Raw genomic sequence first — 13,977 nt, forward strand, 5'->3', positions numbered from 1 at the left:
TAAAAGCTACAATTAATGCCGTTATAACATTTTCTCGTTTTTTAAGAAAAAATGGTGCTGTATGGTGTCAAGTTAGCACTACATACCATTTTTTCTCAAAAAACGAGAGCTACAAATTTTTTCTTTCCACAACAAATTTTAAAGCTAAAAGCTACAATTAATGCCGTTATAACATTTTCAATATCTCAATTCTATCGACTAGGTGTATGGTGTCAAGTTAGCACTACATACCATTTTTTCTTAAAAAACGAGAGCTACAAATTTTTTCTTTCCACAACAAATTTTAAAGCTAAAAGCTACAATTAATGCCGTTATAACATTTTCAATATCTCAATTCTATCGACTAGGTGTATGGTGTCAAGTTAGCACATACCATTTTTTCTTAAAAAACGAGAGCTACAAGATTTTTCTTTCCACAACAAATTTACAACAAAAACACTACAATTAATGCCGTAGTTAACTTTTCCAATTTCGAAAAGTGTAGTGCTAACTTGACACACGAAGACTTCGAATTTCTCCAAATTAGCGTTATATGAGAGGTAGGCGTGGTTATTGCCCGATTTTGCCCATTTTCAATACCATCCGTCCTACGCCAAAAAGAAGTGCACGTACAAAGTTTCGTTAAGATATCTCAATTTTTACTCGGGTTATCGTATGCACAGATGGACCGCCGGACGGACAGACAGTCACCGCTTAATCGATTTCTCTTTTCATTCTCATCAGTTATGTATAAATTTGTCTATATCTATCGACTCGTTTTACCTGTTACAAACCACCTTAATGTGACCAAGTTATAGCGCTCGGGTATAAAAAATAATGCGCAAGTTTAAGTGTCAAGTGTCAAGTGCAACAACGCGCAAGGTTAAGGGTCAAGTGTCTGTCAAATGAGATGGGTTTCCTTTACATTTGATATTGTCACATGGTAAGGTATTACCATGTTAAACAAAAAAAAAAGTGGGTACATTTATCTATTAAAAATTGGTTGAAACAAACCTTTAAACCTTTATGGAAAGTGGTTCGGTTTTCGGTTCGGATCAAACATTTGTGGAAATAGAATAGAAAAAATCGGGTTTCCGGTTCAAAACCGGTTCACGTTCCTGGTTTAAACGGCGATATGTGTGTGTGCATGGATATGAAATGCAGACCTTCGTTTTATTGAGTTACAAATTCGTTGTTGCAAATTCGTGCTGGGAAAATTTTTGCCAGTAAGAATTTGCAAGCAGGATTGTGGCACACGGTTGCATTTTTGTCAACATTAATTTGAATCAACGATTTCGTTAAATTTAAAAATGAACAATCTTGTTGCGATTTACTAATGAAAGAAGTATGTAAATATTCGTTTATTCAATTAATTTAATTAATTCCAAACATTTGAAAGGTACTCGGCTGAAAAAGCTGTATTCGTAATCGGAACGCACTCGACACCACTGTCGATATAGGAAATCCGACAGTGACTTACACAATGAAATTGAAGCGTATGTTGAAGAAAGTCAGAATAAGAAGAAATATACGTATAGGTCCTGTTTTGGTTTCCACCTGAAAAAATTAAAAAAAATTATTATGCTCGAAATGCAACCGTGGAGGCCAGCTGGCAGTGAAGCTTGCTAATGTTTGCTAATTCCTGTTCGCGCAAAACTTAGTAAGTTTCTCTCTTTGGGAGAGTAAGGTACCTTGTTCTCTGAATTTTGTTACTGGCTAATTCTTACTGGCAGTTGCATAGCGAACACTCCTATAATAAATAAGCGCAATCATAAATTGTACGCTTGGAATATACTTTAACTACACATATGCATGTACATATGTAATTTATATGTACATACATATATATTACCACCATAATTCATATATTTCTGCATATTCCTACATTCCTTCCAACCGAAAGCATTTGCTTGCATTACTTACATATACATATCGTCGTTGAAAGTGCAAATTAGAATTAGTGTAGAAATTATTTTCTAGAGCGTAAAAGCACTCATATTTCAAAATGGTTCTCTTTTTATAAAGCAATCGCATTTCTGGCTAGTATATGTGAGCAAATCCAATTTTTTGGCAGCCAATGTCAGTTACGCGGCTTTGCAGAATTACGATACGCGGTTTTGTACTTTAAACGACGATACATGTAGTACAGTGACGACCAAAACTGTAACATGATGTAACACTTTTTATTTCAGCCACCTCTGTCTTTCATAGTTCTAACCATGATAAAAACATAACAAGGTAAAACTATTGAGAGGCAGTCTGACGTTTGCCAACAATATAATTTTAAAATCAAAACTCAAACTCACACACACATTCTTATTTTCAATCTCAAACAACAACAATTGTGAACAATTTAATTTTTTTATTTTCAATTTTATATGATTTTAAAATGTTGGCAAACGTCAGAACAAAATCATGGCCGACGAATTGAGAGAATGAATTTACCTTGTAATGTTTTTATCATGGTTCTAACGACTTTCATACTTTTGTTGTATATTCTCTCATAACGATTTGAGGTCAATCCAACAACAAAAAAAAACCTGGAGACAAAAATGTAAGTTAAGGCAAATGTTACAGTTTTGCACTCACTCTCAGTTTTGCATTTTACAGTTATCTTTTGCTTAGTTGGAAGTCAGATGACTTTTTTCTGTATTGTAATTTATCACCAATAAATAATATGGTTAATCAGGAAACATAAATGTAAAGAATAGATTTACTGCGAAATGGCGGGACCGCAGGGAAAGTGGCAAAAAATTGTGGAGTTTGCCATATGAAAATGTTAAGACTGAGAAAAAATATAGCCTAAAGTGTTACTAAGGACAAAGGAAGTCTGTCAAAATATATTACAGTCCGATATCTTGTGAACTTAGTAGCAAGTAGCGCTGCAGGCACTACTACAGAAGCGCTTAAGGCCATGTCCCCACCAAAAAGTTAACCATCTCATATCGAACTTAACCACATCACTAACTATTGCTGTCCACACTGCGGTTTGAGGTTTATAAAACAGTACAAATGTAAAGAACAGTGTTCGGCCCTAAATCGATTCAGGACTAAATTACTGTAAAAATCGGAGCAAAAACCNCATGCAAAATAAGAACGCTAGGCAATATAAGGATCAGGGATGAAAAAGTAGGTACAATTGTACCTTTTTCCGACGTTTGATGACTTAAAGGTACATTAGGTACAGCCACTAGATTTTAGGTACAATCATCTTTTGATCAGATGCATTTTTAGTTTTTTTTTCTTTTTCCTTTACCGTGCTAATATATTTACGTGTAGGCACGGGAGAAGCTTCGCCTTCATTTTGAAGAATAAACAATTCTAAAGAAAAGTGGTCAAAAGGAAGCATTTAAAAAAGTCATATTATGTATTATCTTAAACATCTTACACTGGGCCGTATGAATAAAAACTAAGCATTTGCTTTTTCTTAAAATTTCATACCTTTTACTTCAATTTTGTTTGAATAAATTGAGTAAAAGATCTGAAATTTTAAGAAAAAGCAATTGCTTATTTTTATTCATACGGCCCACTGTTTTTAGAGCAGCTACTACGAAAAATTAACACTTCTTAAATTTGTAATTTTTTTCTATTAGTCTTAACGCTTATTTTCACTAAGTCAAATTCAATGGCATTTGCGGTCAAATAAGTGAAAACAAATTGCCAAATGAGACTAAAAAATTGTATTTTGATTGATTTAGATCATAATAGGTCTTCAGGCGTGTACATGCGCTGTTAAAGTGGCTATTTGTAAGTTTTTGGCCCATAATATCATCGGTAAAAGTAGGGATAAAGGAAAGAAAGTTGTGTCAAAATATGTCAAAAAACTTTGTTGTCATAATATGACATAATGAAAACCAGCCTTTATTCGCCCATACAGTTAGGGATGCAACATCGCTCTTAAAAACATCGATGCTCCCGCAACAAACATCGATGTCAAAAACCATCGGTTATAAAAACGATATATCGATGTTTTACCGATGTTTTAATATTTAATCTACTACACGAAATAAAATGTAGCCTGAAATATTTTTTAAACTCGAAAGAACTAGATTCACATATCCGCTGCAAACCATAACTTTATACAAAACTTTGAAAAATTCAACACATTTTTATCTTAATTTTGAACTTTTTTATCTGAATTTTTAGAAAAAGCCGTTAAAAATCGCCTTGATTTTTAACCTTTTATATGAAAAAAACGCAAAAGCCGCCAAAAAAATCATTAAAAATCAAAGCGATTTTTAGCCGCTTAAAACTTGCACCTGTTTTATTATTAATATCTTAAATATATGAAATTAAATATATTAAATTAAATATGTAAATCTTATTTATTTAAATATGAATAAACATTTTGAAATTAGTTCAGAAAACAAGCTTTGATAATCTAGCCCCCAAAAGCCTGCTTCTATCCTGAATGATGGTTGCACCAGCTTCCGAAAACAAGCGCTCGCTTGCCACTGGTCGTTCGGCACAATACGAACGGAGTGAGTGAACGATGTCGATGTTTTTCACTTTCCTAGACGATGTATCGTCCAGCAAAACATCGATATTAACATAGATTTTTTTGGACGAAACATCGAAACAGTCCAGTGTCTGGGATGTCTTCAAATTTCATATTTTCTTTAGATGAGAACTATAGCTATTTGACCCATATTCGCTTTTTGATTTCTGGAAATATATTTAAAATGCTTTCGAAGTTACTTACGGCAATTTGATTATTTTCTAGCAGACTTTTCCTGTTGTTTTATAAAAAGCTGGATAAAGAAGTATACTTCGCAAAGTGTGTTTTTCGTCTTTTTCGCCAATATTTTTCAGTAGTCAAAATTAAACAAAAACAACGCTTCTTCGATTCCCATTAGACTATAGTCTATAGATATAGGCTCAGTTAAAAACCTAATCATGTTTAAAGTACATCCATCTTTTGTATTCATGTTTTTAAAAAAAATGTATAAAAAAACTTCAAATGAATGATGTAAATTTTTTTAGGTACAATCTGTCTCATTTAGGTACATTTACTTTATGATATTAGGTACAATCTGAAATTTCCATTTTTCATCCCTGATAAGGATAATATATTACATATTTAGGTAATTTTTAGCATTTTAAATATAGTAGAACGTATCTAACACTTAATTTTTTAAAAAGCAAACCTTTTCTACTTTATATAAATTTCATTCCTCATATATTTTTTAACAACTTAAGTATAGTTCTGCATCCGCCAATTTGTGCAGCCATACATCAAAGAATAACGATGTTACTTTATTGACGCATTGCTATGAAAGAGTTACTTTTTAACAGTGAGATTTGGCTAACTTTCAATTTTTTAACTGAAACCGGTGGTGAACACTCAAAAAACGGCACCAAGAGGGGCATAGCATGAATGAAAAAAACGGAATAGATTTGAAGTCAAGCGGAGTAGAGGAGTAGATTTCAAGTTTTTTCAAAAATCAGAGTAAATCTAATTGATTTTAGTGGATTCCAAACACTCNTCAAAATACATGTGCGAGTGTGGCAGCGTTTTGCTGCATCGCACGAAAACCGGACCGTTGCCTATTGGGATATGTTAGGCCTTACAGAATGCAATAAAAAACACATTTTTAAGATTTAATTGAGGGTTATTTGGTCTGACAAGACTAAATTAATCGCTTTCAATCAGATGGCCGGGCATGGTATTGGATCAAAGGCCCAAATTAAGCCTAAGCGCATCATGTAAGGCAAACTGTGAATCACAGTGGTCGGTCAATATTAGTTTGGGGCTGTATTTCAAAAATGTTGTTGATCCGTTTGTACGCATTATGCGTAAGGAACAGTATCTGTTCATATTTCAAGAAAATTTGCAAGATGTAGTCGAAAAAATTAGAGTTTCTGCTGAAAAAGCAACCAAAACACACTACACATGTTCGCAAAGACTGGAACAAAAGCAGAAATTTGCTAATTTTAAATGACCTCCACAATCCGAGGACATGAATCTCATCAATAATTTGCGAAATCAACTAAAAGCGCATCTTACTAAGTATCCAAGTCCGTCCAATGGAGTACATGAGCTGTGAAAGCACACCAAGAATATATGGGAGGCTATACCTCCAGAATTTTTACAGACATACACATTAGGTATGCCAAATTGCAACCAGGAACTAAAAAAAGCAAAAGCATACTGAACATTGTGTTAATAATTCTTTTTTTTTGTGAAAATTCTCAAAAAGTTATTAAAAATATATTAGTGCAAAACTGTAACATTTGCCTTAATTTACGCTTTTCTCTGCTGGTTTTTTTAATGTTGTTGAATTGACTTCAAATCGTTATGACAGAGGAAGACATCCCTGCAATAAAAATATACAACAACACTATGAATGTCGTTAGAACTTGGAAAGATAGCGACAGCTGAAATAAAAAGTGTTACTCCATGTTACAGTTTTGCTCGTCACTGTACATATGTATGTATGCTGTATGCATAACAAAATGCATACCCAAAACAAACGCGAAAAATATCTCCTATACAACGTCGTTGAACATTTTTCGCGATAAGTTTATCGCGATAAGCTGTTGTGAGTGATCGCGAATGATGCATCGTTTTTCTCATTTATGAGAGGCCGACATCGGCAATGTTCGGACTTCTCATATTCGTGGGAGAGGAAATTTCTATGCTTTTTTCGATCGCGAATGAAAAGCAGCGGAATTTTTTTTGTCAATCGCATTCCGAATGTGAGAGATCATAAATTTGTTTGCATTTTTCGCTCGCGATAAAAGAATGCAAAAATAGATTTGGAATATTATCGATCGCGATAAATATCATAAATGAATGAAAACGAATAATCATAAATGAGAATTTCCGAACCCTGTCCCTGACTAAGAGATCTGGCATGTATGTATTATACATACGGTGACCAGATTTCTGTGGACAAAAATCGGGACATTTGTAATGCATCCGAACATACAATTTTGTTTTTAGAATAAAAAGACATAACATCTTTTAATACAGTTTTATTTAAACAAAAGAAAGAGAAACAAATTTGAAAAATTATCGCAAAAATGTATATACGGTGGCGAGAGTGTAGATAGGGAAGAGACATTTTGGCAGGTTTTGGCTGCTTTTATTTGTTTAAAACTTTTGTATTATTTTTTATGAAAATATAGAGTACTATCTAAAAAACCCATGCAAATCAAAATTTCAAAACTTTGAATTTTAACAAATGCTGCTAAAAATTTTAAACATTTTAAACAGATTTTTTAGAATTGTTTGAGTATGCCCATCCAATTCAAAGTGCAAGTTTTAAGTAGCTTGGACTTACCGTTGATTTTTGGAAATTTTTTTGTTCGCGCGTTTTCTTCTATACGAAGTATGTTCGACAATTTTTTTATGGAGAAAATGAGCAAAACCTTTTAGAAAAAAGTTTACCAAAAATTAAATTTGCACTTTGAATTGAATGAGCTACAAAACTGCAAACTCTGAGTGTTTCTGAGAAATCTAATTAAAAAGCTCAACATTTTGATGAAACTTTGTCGAACTTATCTAATTTTTGTACAACTTTTGAAATTTTTAATTGCATGGTTTATGTTAAGTAACGAGCTACACTTTAAAAAAAAAAAATTAACATTAAATAATCGAAAGGGTAATAGCCAAAGAATGCTAAAATGTCTCTTACCTATTTATATTTTTTCCACTGTATGAACAGCTTATATTTTTCATATCCATGAAATTTTTTTAAAGAATTAGGCACTCCGCACATTACGCTAAATTAATCGTTTCATCATGCCGAAACGAATGCATGACAACTCGACTTCTGCACACTTGCGCGCCCTGCATAAATTAACAGCTAATAAACACATTCTACACATAACACATTTTCTGGCCGTTCTTTGTTAACTACACACTTCCGCAAATATTTTTGCAGCGAAATATTGCATAAATGCCTGTGGTTTAATACAACTTCCGCGAATTTTAGCACGAAACTGGTTATTTTCAATTATTTCCTGTAGAAATGACAAATAATTTTTATTTCCAACACAAAAAAGTAAACAAATGACGATTTTAAAAAGGGCAAGCGCCTTACAATGTTGGGCGCTTCGATTAATGACGCTTCATAGTTTAGTATGCCGAAATGATTACACTACTATGTCTTCGGCGCTTAATGTGCGGAGTGCCTTAGTATTTTTTTTATAATTTCACTAAACTCTTCAATCAAGGACAGTGATGTTTTGGCTAGTATTCATGAACGGGGAGGAGGCGTATTTGTTGCTACTAAGCGAAGTCTTTCAGTGGAACCAGTAACCATAAACGACGACAGTACAGAACACATTCCCACGACAGCCGGTTCTACGTACCGGAATGACTTGGGTTTTACACGACCAAGTGCTGTTGTTTTATTTATTTGTCTAACCCCGTGTGTGCCAGAGATGACTACACCACAACTCCACCTCAGTCAAGTGCAATGCTTGCGACGGTCGGAGTCATCTCAGAGTCTGCTCAGGACTACGGACCCATCGGCAGTGGACCACATCATTTGTGGCCCCCTGTTGCCTAAACAGAGCAGTCTCCACGGCTAACCGCAGTCCACATGAGCAGCTCAACACAAACACACAGCACTACAACACAACAACACAATAGACCACACCACAACCACGAAAGGCCACACAACAGACACAACCACACCACCACCCACACGCCGCCGCCAACAACTCCTGGTTCCTCCTATAATCTGCACGGTATGTCAGACCAGGATATTCCGTAACGTGACATCAATCAAGTGCAACACCTGCCTTGGCTGGTGCCACTTTAGGGCATGTTCAGGTCTGCGCACCACGCGAGATTGGACGAGGAACTTCGAGGACCCGTGTTGCGCCGCTCGTTCGCAAACCCCGATTGCGACGCCACCCCCTACCACCACAGGGCGGCAACCTCCAAAGCAGCGCACACAGCCAATGGCGGCAAGGCCACACACATCCCTCACACCCCGCATAACAACACGTCTCCCGAACCACATGTAGCTCCTTCAATTTAACTGTAACGGACTTCAGAGCAAGATCGAGGAGGTAACCGTCTTCATGGGAAGGAATGGTGTATTCATAGCTGCGGTCCAAGAGACGAAGTTGCACAGCAATTCAATGTTGTTGAATTATGCCGGATACAACGTGCACCGTCCAGATCGCGAGCTAGATAATGGTGGTGGCTCAGCGTTCATCACGCGCCACACCGTGCAGTATCGTCTTATTCAAGCAGACATCGACCGCAGGGATACCACCCTAGAATGTCAGGGCATTGCTATCGGGTCAGGCGATATTGAGCTCGAAATATTTAACGTGTACATACCCCCTATCACTTGCTGCCCGGCAGGATATCACCCTGATATAGGTGTGCTCCTCAGAGGTGAAAACCGTATGGTAGTAGGTGACTTTAATGCGCATTTTGGCATTCAAACCTGTCTTGGCTGAGCAGATAGACGATTCGACATTCTGCACAATGAACGACGACGCACCCACCAGGATTATGGGCAGCTGCTGCAGCTCGCCAGACATAACAATAGTCAGCGCTGGTCTAATAAACAGCGTATCATGGCGACCTATGCTGACTTTGGCATCAGACCATCTGCCCATAGTCATCTCGATCGATAAACCATCCGACGTTGCTTCCGTGGAACACCGGACCTATATCAACTTTTCTAAAGCTGATTGGAAAGGCTTCGCGGAATTTATTGAGAGCACCTTCGTTAAGCTCCCCACACCAACCCACGTCCACCTTGGTGAACGTAAGTTCCGCAGGGTTGTCACTGCTGCTGCAGCTCGCTTCGTACCGGCAGCATGCATCACGGACCCCCGTCCAAACTTCCCTGCTAAAGCCGCTGTTCTAGACGATGAACGTGACAACCTTCGTCAGGCCGATCCCGGAAAGCTTGTGAACGTATATAAGCAGAAAAAGTGGGAAGAGCATCTCAAGACTTTCAACTTCACCTCTGGTGTGAGTAAGCTTTGGTCCACCATGAGGTCCAATCCGACCAAGCACGACGACAGGGTCGAAATTTCTTTCGGCGACCATGCTTCGTCGGACCCGGAGCGATGCGCGAGCTATTTTAGCCGGCAGTTCATACTGCATCCTCCGGCGGACAAAGCCAAGCGTCGAGTGACCAGAAGGCTGCACAAAATTCCAAATCTAGTGCGCCTCTTGTTTTCACCAGCGGTGAGGTAAGGGTAGCCATCGGGAAGGCGAAAGCCTCCAAATCCATGAGTCCCGATGGAATATGTATGCTGATGCTGAAAAACGTGGGTCCTTCGGTAGTAGCGTACCTAACGGATGTCCTCAATATGTCAATGGCCACTCTCATCACCCCAGACATCTGGAAGGTGGGGAAGGTAGCGTTGGACCTGTCACAGGCGTTTGACACCGTCTGCCACTCCACGCTACTAGAAAATATAAGAGGCTTCCTCTCTCCCACAGAGGCTCAAACGGTGGTCGGCGAATTATCTGAGTGGTCGGCACGTCAAGAGACATCTCTATGAACTGACGGACGAAGTCCAGAGGTTCATTAAACAACCTCTGGACCCGTCAGCTTATCGACAGGCCCTGAACGGCATTCACAGGGAGTCAGTCCCGAGTTATGTAGACTCCAGACCTGTGAATTCCGTTCTAGGCGCACAACCACCGGACTTCGACGAGACGGAGCTTCGTCTGCCTCGGGAGACTAGAACCGCATTAGCCCAACTTCGCTCTGGCTACTGCAACAGGTTAAACTCAAACCTGAGCAGACTAAACGCAGATGTGCCAAATGAGTGTCCGGCATGCGGAGAGACACCCCACGACTCAAAACATCTCTTCGTATGTCCGGAAAACCCACCCACAACCCTAACGCCTTTGTCCCTGTGGGCCGACCCTATTGAGGCTGCACGCTTCTTAGGGCTGCCGTTAGTAGAACTTGAAGACAACGACTGAGACATTAACCGATCTGGGCGGGGTTGTTGTAACCGCTACAACAACAACAACAACAGTATAGAACAAGTGTATGTGAAAATTAGAGGAGGCTTAGTAGTCGGATGTGTGTACATACCCCCTCAAAGTCGTATCGATGTATACATGTATACCACCTCTCAACTGTATCATATATTAGAAAAAACATCCCGATTCCAGAATAGTGATTTTTGGTGATTATAACATCCATAGCAGGTCGCCGCAATCAGAATGCGAGAAGTTGCTGCTTGAAAAGTACTATCTCACTGGCTGTCTTCAAAGCAATAAAATCCTTAATTGTAACGCCCGGATGCTGGACTTATGCTTCAGTGATCTTGAAATTTCAGCAAGCAAATCAGCACCTGTCGTAGATGAGGATAAATATCATCCGGCAATAAACTTTGTTTTAAACTTTCGCGCAAGTTTCAAGCGAAACAACACTCCCACTTATGATTTAAGAAATGCCAATTCCGCAGCCTTGCACAGCTACTTTATACGAATTAACTGGATTGATCTCTTTAAAATAATACACATTGATGATAAAGTGAAATGGTTCCATGAAGTTATATGCAATGCACTTGCCCAGTTTGTACCACTACGCAAAAAAAAAACATAATGACTATCCCAGCTGGTTCTCAATGGAACTCACAATTANAAAAAATAATATTAACCAACTAAGTACATACATACATATGTATGCACATTAGGGTGGTCCAAAAACAGCAAAGTCGGAATTGTAATGCTCTCACCCCCTAGGATTGTTCTGTATCGAAACAAGTAAGAGCAACGCTGTCTTCGGCTATGCCGAAGGCTTCATACCTTTCATGAACATCTGAAAACTTTACTATAACAGATTACTGCATTTGAAAAAATTTATATATTCACAGCACACATAGATAGAGGAGTTATATATATATAAAATCTTATCTAAACAATCAGAGGTATGGAAGATATACCTTATATACTATAGAGTTCTATTTGTGTATACGTGAATAATTTACTAACTGAGACAGTGACTCTTTTGAGATTTATCTAAACTTTGAAATTATTTATTCATTTAATGTAATGCCTTGCTCCTGTGGCAATAAAGTTGATCGTACTCAACAAGAAAAAATACAGTGCGCGAAATGCAATGAAATTTTTCACTTGGCTTGTGTTGGAATAAAGCCTGCTGATGTCGAATTTTTGCTTGCCTCGGAACGGAGTTTTTTTTGTAAAGGCTGCGCGAATGTACGCCGTGACTCAATTCGGACGCCCCCCCCTACGCCACCTGCTTTATTGGCTGATGGGCGGAATGTTGTCTCTGCTAACGCAAAAACTGCTAATACTAAATCTTACTCTCTTAATGCTAAATCAAGTGCTTTGCAAAAAACAACTGATAATAATCTCAGTGAAGCTAAACATCAACAACATCAAATATCTTTGGGCTCTTTGTACAACATAATAATCTCTCTTCGTGCTGATAATGCCCAGATGCTCAAATCGATAACTGCTTTGCGTGAAGAAAACAGCAAACTTGTGTTGAAAGCTGATAATATGCACTCTGATCTGCTTTCCTATCAAAAAACGTAGTTGGTGCTGCTAATTACGCTCTCTTGCCTACTTTGCCGATTTCTTCTACTGGCTGCCCTGCTGGCAGTACGGTGTCTCAATCTGCTGTCTCTTCGCCTGTTTCTCTTTGTGATGCTACGCAGTCATATCTCACCTATAGTGCCGCAGTCGCTAACACAAACAGTGTCAAGCTGCCTGTTGCTCTTTCTGCTTATGACGCTACTCGATCAGCTGTTACTCTTAGTGCTGCTGCGCCCGCAACCTCGGCTTTATCATCGCCTTCATCTCTTTCATCGGCCACCCTGATATCTGTGGATGTAAACAACGACACTAACACCAACAAAGCTAAGCTGCCTGTTGCCTCTCCCACAACTTTAAGTGACGCTATGCTGTCCGCTGCTCCCACACTTTTGGCTCTATCTTCGCCTTCGTCTCATTTGTCGCCCACCCAGCTGGCGGTTGATGCTAATGTAAACAACGTCACTACAGTGGAAACTACTTCTTCTGGTACTAGTACTAAACCATCCCCCACAGGTTGGAAGACTGTTGCTAATAACAAGCGCTTGAAGCTGAAACAACCGCTACTTATCGGAGCTAACAACAGTAATGAATTAAGTGTCATCCCTAACCAGAAGTGGCTACATTTACCCTCATTTTCGCCCACAGTCACCGCAGCTGAAATTATCAGTTATGTTGCTAAACATGCTTGTGTAGACGCTAAATTTCTTACTTGCTATATGTTAGTAAAGAAGGGTACTAACTTGAATGAGCTCAAAAAAGTAAGCTTCAAACTAGGCGTTTCTGAGTGCAGCTATGAGAAAGTGATAAATAATGAAAATATATGGCCTGCAAATGTCAAAATACGACCCTTTCGCTTTTTTCAAAAAGTCGATGCACCAGAACTCAAGTAGCGCAAAATTTAATGAGACGGTTGGGAGCGCTTCCAATTTGAAGTTGTACTTCCAAAACGCTTCTGGCATTCGTACTAAATCTGAATTAGTTCGCAATTTTAGTTCTCAGCTCGACTATGACGTTTTTGTTATTGTTGAGACGTGGTTGAATTCAGTTTTTAATGATAATGAATTTTTTGACGCTAACCTTTATAATGTCTACCGAAAGGATAGAGACGCTGCGAAAACTGGATGTTTAAGAGGAGGAGGTGTCTTAATTGCAGTTCGTCGCAATCTGTATTCGTATTTAGTCGCGCTTGATAATGATAATTCGCTTCTTGATCAGATCTGTGTATGTGTCACTGGCTCGTCGTTCAACGATTCCTTGTTCATCATAGCTTCCTACATTCCACCAAATAGTAAGGATGACCTTTATCATGCGCATGCTGATAATATCAACTCTCTAGTTTTGAACAAACTTGGCGACAGTCACTTATGTGTTTTAGGTGACTTTAATTTATGCAATGTGCATTGGTCGGACACTTTTTCGAACTTCGGGCTCACTCCTAACAATATAACTGCCCCGCATGAGTCATACCTCATCGATAGTCTTTTAAGTCTAAA

The 13,977-nt window shown here is 38.3% G+C and overlaps 1 protein-coding gene across 2 annotated transcripts in view; it reads left to right on the forward strand.

Annotated features, from left to right (window-relative positions):
- The window catches only part of LOC108362464 (TBC domain-containing protein kinase-like protein), a 48,700-nt gene that overhangs the window by 14,373 nt on the left and 20,350 nt on the right, over positions 1-13,977 (forward strand). The gene's annotated exons all lie outside the window — the stretch shown is intronic.

Source organism: Rhagoletis zephyria, unplaced genomic scaffold, assembly GCF_001687245.7.
Source record: "Rhagoletis zephyria isolate East Lansing unplaced genomic scaffold, Rhagoletis_zephyria_1.1 Rzeph_scaffold_01019, whole genome shotgun sequence".
Lineage (NCBI taxonomy): Eukaryota > Metazoa > Arthropoda > Insecta > Diptera > Tephritidae > Rhagoletis > Rhagoletis zephyria.